Source organism: Taudactylus pleione, unplaced genomic scaffold, assembly GCF_031769625.1.
Source record: "Taudactylus pleione unplaced genomic scaffold, aTauple2 ptg000201l, whole genome shotgun sequence".
In the NCBI taxonomy this organism is placed as follows: Eukaryota; Metazoa; Chordata; class Amphibia; order Anura; family Myobatrachidae; genus Taudactylus; species Taudactylus pleione.
Genome location: NW_028284603.1, coordinates 1,528,842 through 1,542,900, shown reverse-complemented (window position 1 = coordinate 1,542,900; position 14,059 = coordinate 1,528,842). Strand labels below are relative to the sequence as shown.

Genomic DNA, 14,059 nt, shown 5'->3' with positions numbered 1-14,059 from the left:
TCGCGGCACAACCCTGTCTCGCTGCATGCCAGCTGAGCACAGTGTCAAGAGGTGGAGCTGCTCGGCATGGCTTTAGGGCCAGACCGACCCATCAGCCCTACCAGTATTTGCCAGAAGGCCCGTTTGGCCCTAAAATTTCAACTGCCTCCCAACATTTTCAAAAGCCTTTAAATATTCCCAATGGAACGTATGCTCTGTTTGTGTCATACTAATCTGTATCCTAGATCACATCCTCTCAAACAACCTGAGCATTCTGGCAGCAGTAACATGGCTCCCACATCTGACACTCTTTTATTTATTTTATTTGCTCCTTACCCTGAATCAAGATTATCGTCTACTATTTTAGAAAGACTCCCATCTGTTTTATATTTCTTTGCCCTAGCTCAAGATAGGTTTACTGCAAATCATACGAGTTTATCTTATTTTACATATTCTATAAAAACAACTATTAATTTGATGCTCAGATTAATATAGGATAAAAATATTTTATGTGTAGCCACATTTTGCTTTTGAGACACTTTACACTGCAGTCCTGTAACAGCAAAACATTTCCCTGGCTAAGCTGTTGGACCATGCCCAGATAAATTCCAATATCTGTTTTTCAATCAAGAAGGGTAAACTTTCACATAACAAGCAGCATACTGTATAGGAAAGCTCGCACTTATTTTTTCCTTTCTGTACTGCAATTGCAATGCCACCACATTCTAGCAGCTTTAAAAGACAATCACAGCTGGTACGGCGCATTGCTGAGTTACAAAAATAGGTGCGATATTTATATGAAAACCCCAATAATCTTACGGAAACTGTCTCTGCATGATTAACTCTCATTTAGATACTGGGGGTGTTTAGCACAGGAGATGTTGCAGCTACTGTACCTCCTGTGTCAGACCCATATGCACCACTTCATCTCCAATTTACCAAGCTCCGAAAAGCCTAGCTTAGCACTTTCTGTGAGGTTCCTCAACGGGAGCATTCAAAACTCTGACGACGGATTCCTCATTATTACTATTCTGATGAAGCGGGCAGAACACTGTGAAATGAGCATCAAGCATATACTTCTGGGACTCCTTTGTGTAGACCAGAAAGACTCGCTACGGATTTAGCATATGCTCAAATTAATTTCCTATTTGCTAAATCTGGGACATTGTGAGAATTATTGCTTTATGGCAATTTTTGCCCACCTGTTAAGTTTTGCAAAGTTTTAAAACTACTTTGATCATGGAATAAAGTTCAAAACAAAGGAACTGACATTTCCTGCCAGGAAGAGTTACAGTACTATCAACATGAAAATACATTTCAACCCTCTCAGGGTGAGTTTCATACATCCAGAACAAAAAACTTTCAATGATACACCTCGTATACTACATTTTCTTATTGTCTTAAGGTGGGCACACACTATACAGATATATCTGCAGATGATGGTTGTTCGTACACACTGAACAACCATCATCTGTGCCTCCCCGCAGGTCCCGGCGACCAGGAGGCGTGTCCCGGGGGGGCTGCCGCTGTGTGTATACGGGCGGTCGGCACCTGCCGATGGACAGATATAGTTGTGGTAACCAATTTTTACTAACGACCCCAAGTGTGGTGTGATACAAAGGGTACCTTACCCATCTGGTTTATCCCTTGGTTCTTGTCAGGCGTTATTACAGGCAACAAAAGTATTTTACCAAAGGAATTTACAGACAATGCATGAATTTATTGTCAAATAACAATGTAAATATCAAGTTTTCTGACAATTATTATGGTTCAGCAATTAGAAATACAATACTTATTATACAGTTTGAACAAGCAAATGACCTTTGGATCCATAAAGTTCTATTTGAGCGGGAATGCTGGAACTTCAGATCAGACTGCAAAACAAGGGATTAAATGCAGGTATACATATTACATAACATTCACACATACTGGCAAGTATGAAGCCAGAATAACCTTCCGTTAGTTTGTGCACAAACAAGGACAATTTTGCCTACCCTTCTGTTGCATGCAAGAGATTGTCTATATAGAAGTCAATGTTTGCAAACAGTGCCCGGGATAATTACTGTGGTTGCAGGTATCACTTCTCCTAGCAGTGCTGCAATTGGACTGTACCAAGTGACAAAGTTCATGTCTCTTGTCTTTTATCAGTCCTTAATAAACTCAATTGTAGATACTTGAATAAATGGCTGCTGTTTATTCCTGACTCCCTCCAAAAGTCTCACAAATACTTTACACTGGATTGTGGGCTTGAAATGCTTGAACAGCAGCAAAAGATATATACAAACTCTGTTTGTGCTGATATGGGGAGGATGAGTTACTCACTGCAAGGCTTCATATCACCATTATAATCTCCATTGCCTGCGAGGTGTGGTGCAGGGTGCAGTGATCCAAGATTCTGACAGGACCTGCTCTACACTTCAGCCATCCGGATAGCAGGCTCAGACTCCTTCCAGTCACTCCAGCTCTCCTCACAGCTCTGTCTTCCCACCTAACAGGCTCCGCCTCCTCAGTTCACAGGTCATGCTGCCTTCCTGCTCCTCTCTCACTCTGGACTCTCATTAACTTAAAAAGGAGGGAGTTCCCCCTAAAACTCAGTTGGAAGAGTCCTGATCACATGACCTCTCCTGCAAGTTTATTACACTAAGTTCAATGGAAAGTGCCATTATGTCCTTGTTTAAGGGGTAGTTAATTGGCATAAACACACATCAGTAAAGCACCATCACTGTACCATAATACATAGATATTTATATATATTCACAACAGTACTTCTTTTCACCATTTAATATGTACATATATGAAGTTACATATAACCAATGACTAGTTAGGTAGAAGAAAGGGCTCTTTCTCTCTGCTTAAATACTGGGGTGCCACATGTCTGCAGACATATCTGTCCATCGGCTGTGCAGCAAAGCCAATGTAATATGTCGGTGAACGCCGACATTCACCGACATATTGCGGGTACACACTGCCCGACGGGCAGCAGATACGTTGGCGGATCAATTGATCGGCCAATGTATCTGTCAGCTTTACTTGGTATACATGCCCCAAAGAGACCTTCTATTCACTATTTCCAATTGCTAAGGTCATCTCCAGATGGCTATAGCAGCTCTTTCCAATGGAAAGAGCTATCTGAGTACAAAGAGGGATTGATTCAGATCTCCAGGGATGCCTGGGGAGGGAAGGTGGTAGTGATTACCCAGGCCAGGTCTCTGTAGGGACACGGGATTTGCAGGGAGGTGTAGACTAGCCCTCATTATGATTATGCCACGGTCATGCTCCCCAGAGTGTGTACTGCCACTCTTGGGGAGGACACGCACCCCCACCAGCACCCATTCCACCATTAGTAATGTGGCCAAATCTGCACATATTAATAAATATTCCCTTTAGGGGAAGATTTATCAAACATTCTAAACAGGACAAGTGGAGAGATTGGCCATAGCAACCACTCAAATTCTAGATATCATTTTATATAATGTACTAGATAATTGAAAGCTAAATGAAAGAGAACACATCATTTAATTGATTGCCATGGACAACACCTCCCCTTAGTTTCTGTAGATGGTTTGATAAGTTGCTTAGTTATCTTTGTGTCTCTATAATACAGTCTAAAGCTGGGTACACAGTAGACGATATATTGGACGATTTGTCGTTTTGAAAATTGTCCACATTGTCCAGTGTGTATGCACTGTTGCGCACTCCCATGCGCGGTTCATCCGGTGGCTGACACCATACATCTGGATGTGGCATGGGAACGAAATATTGGGCCGTTGTCCAGATCGTGCAGTATGTACGGACCACCCAATATATTGTGCCGGCACTGGGTACACACATCGTCCAGTGTGTACCATGCATTACTTCTGACAGGTCAACTTTAAATGAACCCTTATATTGTATGTAATGCATTGCAACACAGTTTTATCACGCTTGCAGAAGAGCTGAAACATTATTTATAAATACAAGTGACAAAACAGATTAATAAATAGAGCTGGGCTGAAAACATTTGTTTTTTTAAATTAAATATCAACATCAGGTCATCAAAATAGATGCCTAAAATGCAAACACATTATTTATAAAACTAATTTAAAAACAATTCCATTTTGTGTCAAAGGCCGTATCTCTCTTTAAAACACAGAAGTTGTTCTCTATTAATAAAGACACCATTGTTTGCAACTATCTAAACTTTGAGGATGATACCATCATAATCGCTTGTCATTGTGGCTTTGAAGAAATGCAGTCCATTGATGCAATAAAAGTCTGAGATAAGACATTCATACATCACAGCACTGCAGTGAACGCTCACTATGACATTTTAGAATCAACTGTCAACTTAATAGCATTTTCACATTCCAGATGGGGGAGGAAAATATGTTTTATAAACAAAGTTCATTCTCATGTGTTTCAGCTGGGGTCTGGCCATTAGCACGGAGCATCAGAAGTCGAAAGAGGGCAACGCTATTTAGAAACAATTACTCACCCTTATGTATCAGCCATAAACAAGCAGTGAAATTATATAGATGGTTGTACTATATCAAAGACCTACTAATGGTGGTGCAATTTAGAAAGAAGAAATCATAAAGGCAGACATTATGCTTCTGTAGGAAATGTCCACAGTACCTTCATAAATATATAGTATTATCACGAGTGCCAATACTGGGAAAAGGGAAAGTCCAGAAATCATTTTTACGACTTGCATTATGCCTATTCAGTTACTGTAGTGTATTTGAGCAATGTTAGTAAATAAATGTATTTGCACCTTTGAGCAATATTAGTAAATAACGGGCCTATTCATCATCGAAGGCCGTATGGCCTCCGATGATGAAGTTTTGAACTCGCTGCGAGGGATACTTTAGCATCCCAGGAACTCCTTCCCATAGGAAGGAGCAGGGAGCCGAGAACAAGCGCCATCTGAAGAAGGCGCTTGTTCTCGGCAGCAAACTCTGAAAAGTTTCAGTTTTCGGAGTTTGCTGAATACCAGGGAGGTCCTATCGGACCCCTAATGATGAATGGCCCGGTAACTTAAAAATGCGGAAACTAGCATTTCCGCATGGTCACCGGGCCATTTATCGGTTGATGAATAGGCCCCTAAACCTTGTTAGCAATATTTAAATTAGAGATGTGCGAATCCGGATTTCTGAAATCTGAACACACCCGAATCTAGGAGTACCGAGTAGAACCGGGTCAAGGTTCGGATTCACTTTTGTGTCCGAAATTCAGATCTGTTGCCATTTCGGAACTCTGATTTGAAACCCGAGCTCGGGTTTTGGATTCGGACATTTCAGCAGTTTTTATTGATTTTTATTGATTATTATTTAATTATTATCTGCAACCAAACCCTTAAGACTTGAGGGTGGTTTTGGAAAATCAGAACCAAAACATGAAGATTCAAAACCAAAACACGGGGATCTGCACACATCTCTAATTTAAATCTACATGACCTAGTAAGTAGTAGGACCAATCCAACGTATATAAGGAAATGCAAATGTGCTTATAAACAGAATTATCTGTGAGCAATAACCTATGGGGATAAAAATAACCCCTACTTGTAAAAACGGTGCATTATCCTTTCATTGTACAAGTGCTTGAAGTATTACAGTTAGATGTGTCCTATATTCCTACAGGCATCTAGCCATAGTCTGCTTTAAGCTTTATAGAAGAAAAGTCCTTGAGATGTAACTCGCCAGAGGCAGAATCCAACTTGACATATTTGTAGACTGGAGAAAACCTGGTTCAGTCTTTGCAATTTCTTGATAGTTTCAAAGTCAAACCTCTAAATGTATCACCGCGACACATTGTTGTAACATATATTTTTTAAAAACAAAGAAACCTATGGGATATTAAGTTATTTCATTACTTGTCTTTATCAATTAAATTGCATCACCAATATAGCTTGATATACTATATGTAGTGGAATTGTGATGGTAATTATACTGTGCAATTTCCATATTATGCCTGCAATTACTTTTCGCTTTTATGCACTTTCAAGACATGAAGAAATTTAAATTTTTATGTAATAATGACATATAAAAAGAAAATACATGCCTTGGTGTATTGAGCAAATACTAAGAGGATGAATAAATTCTCTTATCCAGGAGGAGGAAGCTACTGCAGCAAAGTCACCCCTTAGCAATGCTAATTTCTGGAGCTCATCAGTGGCCCAAACAAAGAAAATTTAAACAGAGGTAAAAATACTTCACTATAAAAGTGAACAGTTTGATGGTATAGATTAGTATTAAGATCATTAAAATTAGGGGTGAGCGGGTTCGGTTTTACTCGGTTTTACTCGGTTCTTATCGCCACTTTACCGCAATTTCGGCTCGATTTCATTCGCTATCCAAAACACGTGTTCGGCGATAGCCAATAAAAAGATCCGAGTAAAACCGAGTAAAACCGAACCCGCTCACCCCTAATTAAAATGAGCATTACAATGCTATCAGCAGTGCAGAGTATTTATTTATTAACATTTATTTGTATAGCACACACAGACATATATTCCACAGCACTTTACAAAGTATATTTTAGTCATTCTCAGTGGAGCTCATAATCTATATTAGTCTATACATAGATATATCTATATCTATATTTTAGTCAGTTCTCAGTGGAGCTCATAATCTATGTTCCCTGTTACATGGCCGCACATACACAACTAATGTTAATTTTTTTTTTGACAGAAGCTAATTAACCTAATAGTGTATAGTGGGTGGAAATCGGAGCACCTGGAGGAAACTCACACAAACATGGAGAATACAAACTCCACACAGCTTTGCAGTGACCGGCAATTAAATTCGTGACCTCAATGCTGCGAGGCAGTAATGCTAACCACTACACCATCCATTCCGCTTGTCCATGCTTAAGTGAGGAATTGGTGGTTTTGGCCAGCACAAAGCCAATTACAACATTTAAACAGTAAAGAGAAGTCTGTACATGATGTTAAATTCAAATGTTAATCACTAGAATTTGTTCTAAACGATCAGACCATTTTGTTTATTAATAAAAATGTAAAAAGAAAAAATTCAGTCTGGAAAGACAAATAGGTTTTCAGTGATAGGCTGTGTTCCTGTTGCGGCTGGTTAGCATGCACAAGTATGTGCGTACACACGGTACGATATCTATGAACGATATGAAGCATAATGATATCGTTCAACGATAAATCATTCATATCATTCATCTTAATGCAGCGAACAACCAACGATACGAGTTCACACATGGACGATATCGATATCTATGGTCGTCCGTACATGCAGGCCAACTTGGACGATAACATCACGATTTGCATGTTCAGAGATGTGGCAGGATGACTTCTCTGAAAGATATCTATCATAGATATCTTTCATTGTGTACACCCAATATTGTTTGTCCTGCACTACAGAAAGTTCAAGGGAAATCATTCAGCGATATCGTTGGTTGTGCAGATGTGTACCCAGCTTTACTGTAACTGTTTGTCTTTTTTGGTTTGTTAACCATACTTGCATACTATTCCAAATCTCGGGTGGTGCTCCCAGGTGCCCTAAAGAGCATTCAAGTCTCCCTGCCCACGTCTGCCTTGTGCTGCCTACTTCCAGAGTAAAGTGGGCGGTCTGAGCAGCCAATGACGTGACTCTCAGTGAATTGCGTCATTGTGGCATCATTCTCCTTTTTACAATGCTGGGACAATCGAGCCAGCATGCCCCTTGAACCGCCCACCTATGCCGCACCATGCCCCCTGCTCTGCCAACCTGGCTGGCTCCTCCCAGTACTGGCCCCAGCAAGTAAGTTCTTAACTGGGATGGTGATAGCCGCTGTAGCATAGGTTACAACATTGCCGTAGTGTGATCTCCGGATCCCTCCCTGGCAGGCTGAACTACCTTCTTCTGCCGCATGATTACTGCATGAGTGGAGCACAATCCATCGCTGGAGACTGCGCTCTTCCGGCATGACTGTACTGGTAAACTGATCCGTCAATTCATCTTATACGTGAATAGTGGCGAACAGCGATAACATGTGATAACAGATGTTACTAAACTGCCAGAACATTCAAAAATACATAATTAGTCGCCATAGCTTTATACAGAGGATTGAAAATGTACAAATTATTCTAGAGCAAGAGAGGATACAGATTGTTCCAACAACTACAAGCGTATGCATTTTCCTTTCCCAAATATACCCTCTCCATATATATTTACAGCACGTTTGATGGAAAGGTCTGCACTGGCATTAGCATTTGCCGCCTGAGAAATTTATATGGAATATAAATTTTATATTGGGGGGGGGGGGGGTGGAGATCTTAAAAAGCCTATAGTGCCACAAGGCATTATTAACCTATAGAATGAATCTGTTTGATTCACAGTTCCTAATAAGACAGTAAAAGTCTAATAATGGAGGACATATACTAGCGGAGGAAGTCTTGTGAAAGACTTGATGAACTTACATTTATTCCAAGACTGCAATATTGATAGGGGAAAGATAAAAGGGAGATATTGTTTTTTTTTTTTTTTTTAAAGTAATGTATATATTATATGTTCAGACTCGAATAGACATGTACATTTGCTATTTGTATTTATGATATGATACATATTGCTTCTTTGGCTGAGTTACATAAACAAAGCATGACCCACAGACAGATGTAATGTAGCCAGGATGCTGGTGGTGACAGGTCACCGGGAAAATGGTGCGGCAGACATTTTCCCGGAGTTTTCCCTACTGTGCATGCAAAACGCTGAAAGAATGCCCGCAGCGGCCATTTTCCAGGAGTTTTGAGTAGAGCTGCTCTAGCTGATGTGGGACTTCGGAGGCAAGTATTAAAAAGTATGGGTGCAGTGTGGGCCCCCCTTAACCCAGGGGCCTTTGTGCACCGCACATCTTACACCCATTATAAATACGCCCCTGTCCCGACGGTATTAGGGTTAGGCTGTGGTAGGGGACGGTTTGGGATCAGCTGCGGGAGGGGACGGTTAGGGTTAGGCTGCAAGAGGAGTGGGTTAGGGTTAGAATACCCACTAAAATCCCTTGGAGTTTTGACCGCTGGCATTCCACTGCCAGTATTGTGACTGTCGGGATATCGTACCTAACCCCCCACAGAAATCAATAGAGCAAGTCATGGCAAAAGTAAGAATAGCAGCAGCTGAATCATGATGACACCTCCCCGCAGCATAATTAGGGGGAGATGATACGAGGAGACGTTATCCCACGCCATTTTCCCGGCTATTTCCCCACTGCACATGTGCAAAACACTGGGAAAATGGCCACGGTGGCCATTTTCCAGGTATTTAGGGGTCTATTTACTAAGCAGTGTTAGGAGACAGAGTGAAAAGTGATAAGAAAGTGATAAGGTGCCAGCCAATCAGCTCCCAACTGTCATCTCACAGGCTGTGTTTGAAAAATGACAGTTGGGAGCTGATTGGCTGGCACCTTATCACTTTCTTATCACTTTTCACTCTGCCTCCTAAGACTGCTTAGTAACTAGACCCCCTTAGTGTAGCACTGCTACAGCCGACGCGGGACTTAGGAGAGGTAAGGATTAAAAAATCTAAGTGATGGGTGTGCGGTGTGGGCCCCCCTGGACCCAGGGGCCCATGTGCACCGCCCACCCTACACCCATTATAGATACATCCCTGATATGCCTACTTGCTGAGAGAAGACCAGCCTTCTGGAAGTACACTGTGACAGCAACCAGGGCAGGCCAGGGAGACCAGCATGGGTGATGAGAGAGGGGAGGAGATTGGCGTTGCAACAGTGAATCATGTTATTGAGGCCCGCTCACCACCCACATTCACGTCATATCACCCTCCTAGATATCTCTGAGGTAACATTAGCAAACTCAGCATGTTTGAAGTACCTCTAACTTAGTTGGTCCCAAACTTGTCGAACACCTGCTGACCCAAATGATTACAAATGGTTTTAGTGCCAAACAAATATTAAAATGCTGTAATAAAAACATCTGATAAGACTATGGGGTCTATTTACTAAACAGTGTTAGGAGACAGAGTGAAAAGTGATAAGAAAGTGATAAGGTGCCAGCCAATCAGCTCCCAACTGTCATTTTTCAAACACAGCCTGTGAGATGACAGTTGGGAGCTGATTGGCTGGCACCTTATCACTTTCTTATCACTTTTCACTCTGTCTCCTAACACTGCTTAGTAAATAGAGACCCCTATGTTTGAAAATCACGAATTACGGCATATTTGCTTAAATGACAATTCAAATTTAGTTTCACATATTATATTGCTCCATACAGTATGTACAATGTAATTTGAGAACTTTCACACCCTGCCACTCAGTGTGCCCTGACACACAGTCTGGAAACTCCCAGAAGAGAAAGGGGTAATTTTCTGTATGAGTGATGGAAATGTACACAGAAAGTGTGTGTTCTGCTTCTAACTGTGATTATCAAGGGAGTTACCGTACAGATACTGCAGTTCAAATAGCTGCTAGGGGGCCCTGTCCCTGAGGAAAAAAGTGCCTTAAAGTACAAATTTAATATGGATTCATTACATATTTATCCAGGCAGATGTAGACGTTGCAAAATAATGAGGATAAAATGACTGTATATATAATTCAGACTAATGTACCAGAATGCTACTATGCAATTAGTACTCAACCCTACTGGAAGCTGACTGGAGGTGGAACAGACATTATAACAGACATTTGTTTCAGTAAAACAACACATATTAAATGTTACAGTTGTGATGCAAATGTATTTTGCAAACCACCCGGTTTAATGAGAATTGTGTGATCTAAATAAGTTTTGAAAAGTTCTCAGAAGTTTGAATTATTATTTCAGTAGCAAAAGGACACTGAATCTGTCAGACGGCTGTGAGTGAATTAACTTGGGAAATAATGTTTCTGAACTTTACTGAAATGACAGAAGATCTCAGGGATCACTGTTCTGGAACGTTCTTTTCAGTGTTAATTTAAAAAAATATTAAAGATGTGTGGGAACAAAATGTATAAAGTTCCCTTATTCTGTAGGAAACCGTGGCATATATTGGTCTGATAAAAACAGACAAAAGCATGACATCACCACGGGTTCGAGAAGATCCAAGAAGATGACAAAGCCAACCAAATTATGTGAGAAAAATGTGCAAAATTAGATAAGAACATTTTAAGGTTAGTGTCCTTTATCAAGCGTCATATACGTTACAGTAAAACAAAACAAAAATAAAAATAGACCTCAGTAACTAATTTTATCGAAGGCCAAAGGATCAAAGCCCTAAACCTTGAGAAGACATTATGTTTAGCATTTTGGAATATTTAACAAAGCCTGATGGTTAGAGCTATCATCAACGATAGCCTTCACCGAAGTCATCCCCTCATTGGGAAACCTATTTAACATAGAAAGCTGTGTCCTCCTACTGCTAATGGCACATTAGCTAGGAGTGCCCACTGGAACATCTGCTTTAATATTAAAATAAAAGTTAAATTGGGCTTCAAGTTCCAGTGTGCATGCAGGTGGGATTGAAATGCCGGCGGTTTAGTTGCCAGTTCAAATCCCGACAGCTGATGCCCGTCAGGGGCAAGTAAGTACCCCAACCTCCCCTGTCTACCCCCCTAACCCTCCCTTAGTGGTGCCTAGCCCTAATCTCCCCCTTAGTGCCTAACCCTAACCTACCCCGAGGGATGTCTAACCCTAACCCCCCCTTACCGCTTCCTAAATCTAACCCTCCCGGGGGGTGCCTAACCCTCCCCCCTAGGGGTGCCTAACCCTAATCTCCCCCGCAAAAACTAACCCCGCTAGACTCCCTAATTCTAACCCGCCCCCCCCACCCCCATGCTAAGGGTGTCCCGAATTTACATTTATTCAGGATGTTGTCCTCGGCATTTCAGCGCTGGGACTATGATAAGCATCGGTATTTCGACGCCTTTCATAAATCCCTAGCCGGCATTCCGCTGTCGGAATTGTGACTACACCCCGCTCCATGGAATGAAATCAGTCTGGCATGCAGTAAGACAACTCTTATACTGAATGCCAGCAGTAAGACCAGTCTAAACGCTGCCATCTAGTGTCCCTGGGAAGCTGAGCGTCAATTTTTTGGGAGGGTTCTTAATAAACTGATCTATAAAGCTTTTTAGGAAATGAAAGTAGGATCTAAAGTGTTTACATTAGTCTTGGAAAACATGGCACACTTCAAGACACGCATGTGCGGCCCCCTAACCCTCAAAAGGGATGTACGAAAGTGTTCACACTCACCTTTTGTTGAATTGCGAAAAACAGCCCAGTTCGGCCCCATAGATTATGTGACAAAGCCACACCATGCTTAACGCCACACAGTATGTCCCGAATAGTCGCATCACATGGCACTAAAATTATGTGTGAATTAGGACACAGCTACACACTGATTAAATGTAGTGTTTTAACTTATTAGTGAGACTAAAAGCAAAGAAAGAGACCAGCACAGCGCAGACAACTTTAGCATCCAACAAGCAGAAAGACAAAATGAAGGTTTGTACAGTAACGACCGATGATAACCAAGGTAAGGTGTCTCTATCCTTTCCTGCACTAGCACATAAACATAGTGCCTCTATATACATTGTGATAACAAATAACCTTCAGCGGAATTTCAAGGTATTCATTACTGAGAAGGTCTCAGCTGTGCTATTAAAAGAAAGAAATGTGATTGGTTAGTATGCTATTAGCATTTATTTTTTTCAACATTGGATATACAGATCAGTCAAAGAAAGATCCTGAGAGGAGCCAGAATATGGCGTGTGCGCTTATGGAGAATATAAATGTCATCCCTGGCTGGGGAAGAAGCCTTATCTTTACATGTCATGTCTCACTGCAGAACACAGCTATGAATTCATTTCTCTCTGCAAATTTACAGTGACAACTGACACCATTTAATAGATTATAACAAGGTTATAACAAGGTGTTCAGTGCGCATTTCTGAAACAGAACCTACAGGACCCTGGTAAAATCATCACTGTAACGAAAAATAAAGGCAGCAATGTCGTTCCCAGTGATAAATAACACAGGAAGTAATTTGGAGGTTGCGATGATATTCAGCACTAAATCAACGTCATTGTCGGGTTCACGGGTGCATTTGGGAACTGGTGTTTTCAACAGCGTTAGGCTTGTGGTCACATCGCTCAATTTTTCAAAAGGATTATTACCAGGGGTTGAGTACGGGAAGCTTGTCCGACAGGGTTAGGATACCGACACCTATCGGTCAGTACCCTGAGCTTGTCCCTCTCCATACCCCTCCCTCCCCAGCGCCTAAACCTAACCTCCGCCCCCTAGTGCCTAAACCTAACCTCCCAACACCCTAAACCTAACCATACCCCTTTAGTGCCTAACTAACCCTTCCCCTAGTGCCTAAGCCTCCCCCTAAACCCAGTACTTACGGTTTGGATGCCATCGGTCGGAATTCTGACAGGTGTGCGGATTCTGGAGCCAGCATTCTAAACGTCGGCATCCAATTGTCAGTAAATTGACCAGATCTCATTAGCAGCAATAGCAGTTACATTACCGGTGACATCCCTTCCAATGGTCAGATTCTTGTTGCCACACACTCCGCAATTTAGTGGTGTATGTAGGAGGCTGGAGGAGAGTCAGGGGTGGTTAGTGTATGTGGCATGCCCACAAAGTTATGCTACCCTTTTGTAGGGTATATGGTAATGACAGAATGACCAAACATCGAATGCGTGGCAGTATACCACTATCACTAGTCAAACCTAGCACTATTATAATTCAATAGCACCAGAGCTTAGAAAAGACAAAGCATTCAGCGAGTTCTCATCATGAGTTACTGCACTTCCCCAATATTGTCTGTAAGCTGCACATAAGAATAATGGTCTGTGCAACAAAACATTTCAACATCTGCATGGTGCTTTTCATGATCCAAATCACATTCCATGTACAATAATGAATTATGTAGGTAGCGATGACTATATGACAGCATCAACAATAATTATTCCACCGTGGTATTCTGCTTGCAGCAAAATCCAATACCAATCATATGAATATGACAAAGCTTTTATCCTTAAGTGATATACACTATGCATTACATATTCTAGAGAAATTAAATGTAAAGAGTTACATGAGGAATATAAAAGAAACACTGAAATAAAATGTAAGTCAAAATAGTAGATAAGTCACGTTTTGTTC

General features: G+C 41.3%; 1 protein-coding gene across 1 annotated transcript in view; it reads right to left on the bottom strand.

Annotated features, from left to right (window-relative positions):
- LOC148518155 (uncharacterized) overlaps positions 1-13,312 on the bottom strand; it is a 798,612-nt gene extending 785,300 nt beyond the window's left edge. The window contains exon 1 of the mRNA XM_088477479.1: positions 13,297-13,312. The gene's annotated coding sequence lies outside the window, so the exon portion shown is untranslated. The remainder of the gene's footprint in view (positions 1-13,296) is intronic.
- Positions 13,313-14,059: the final 747 nt, after the last annotated feature.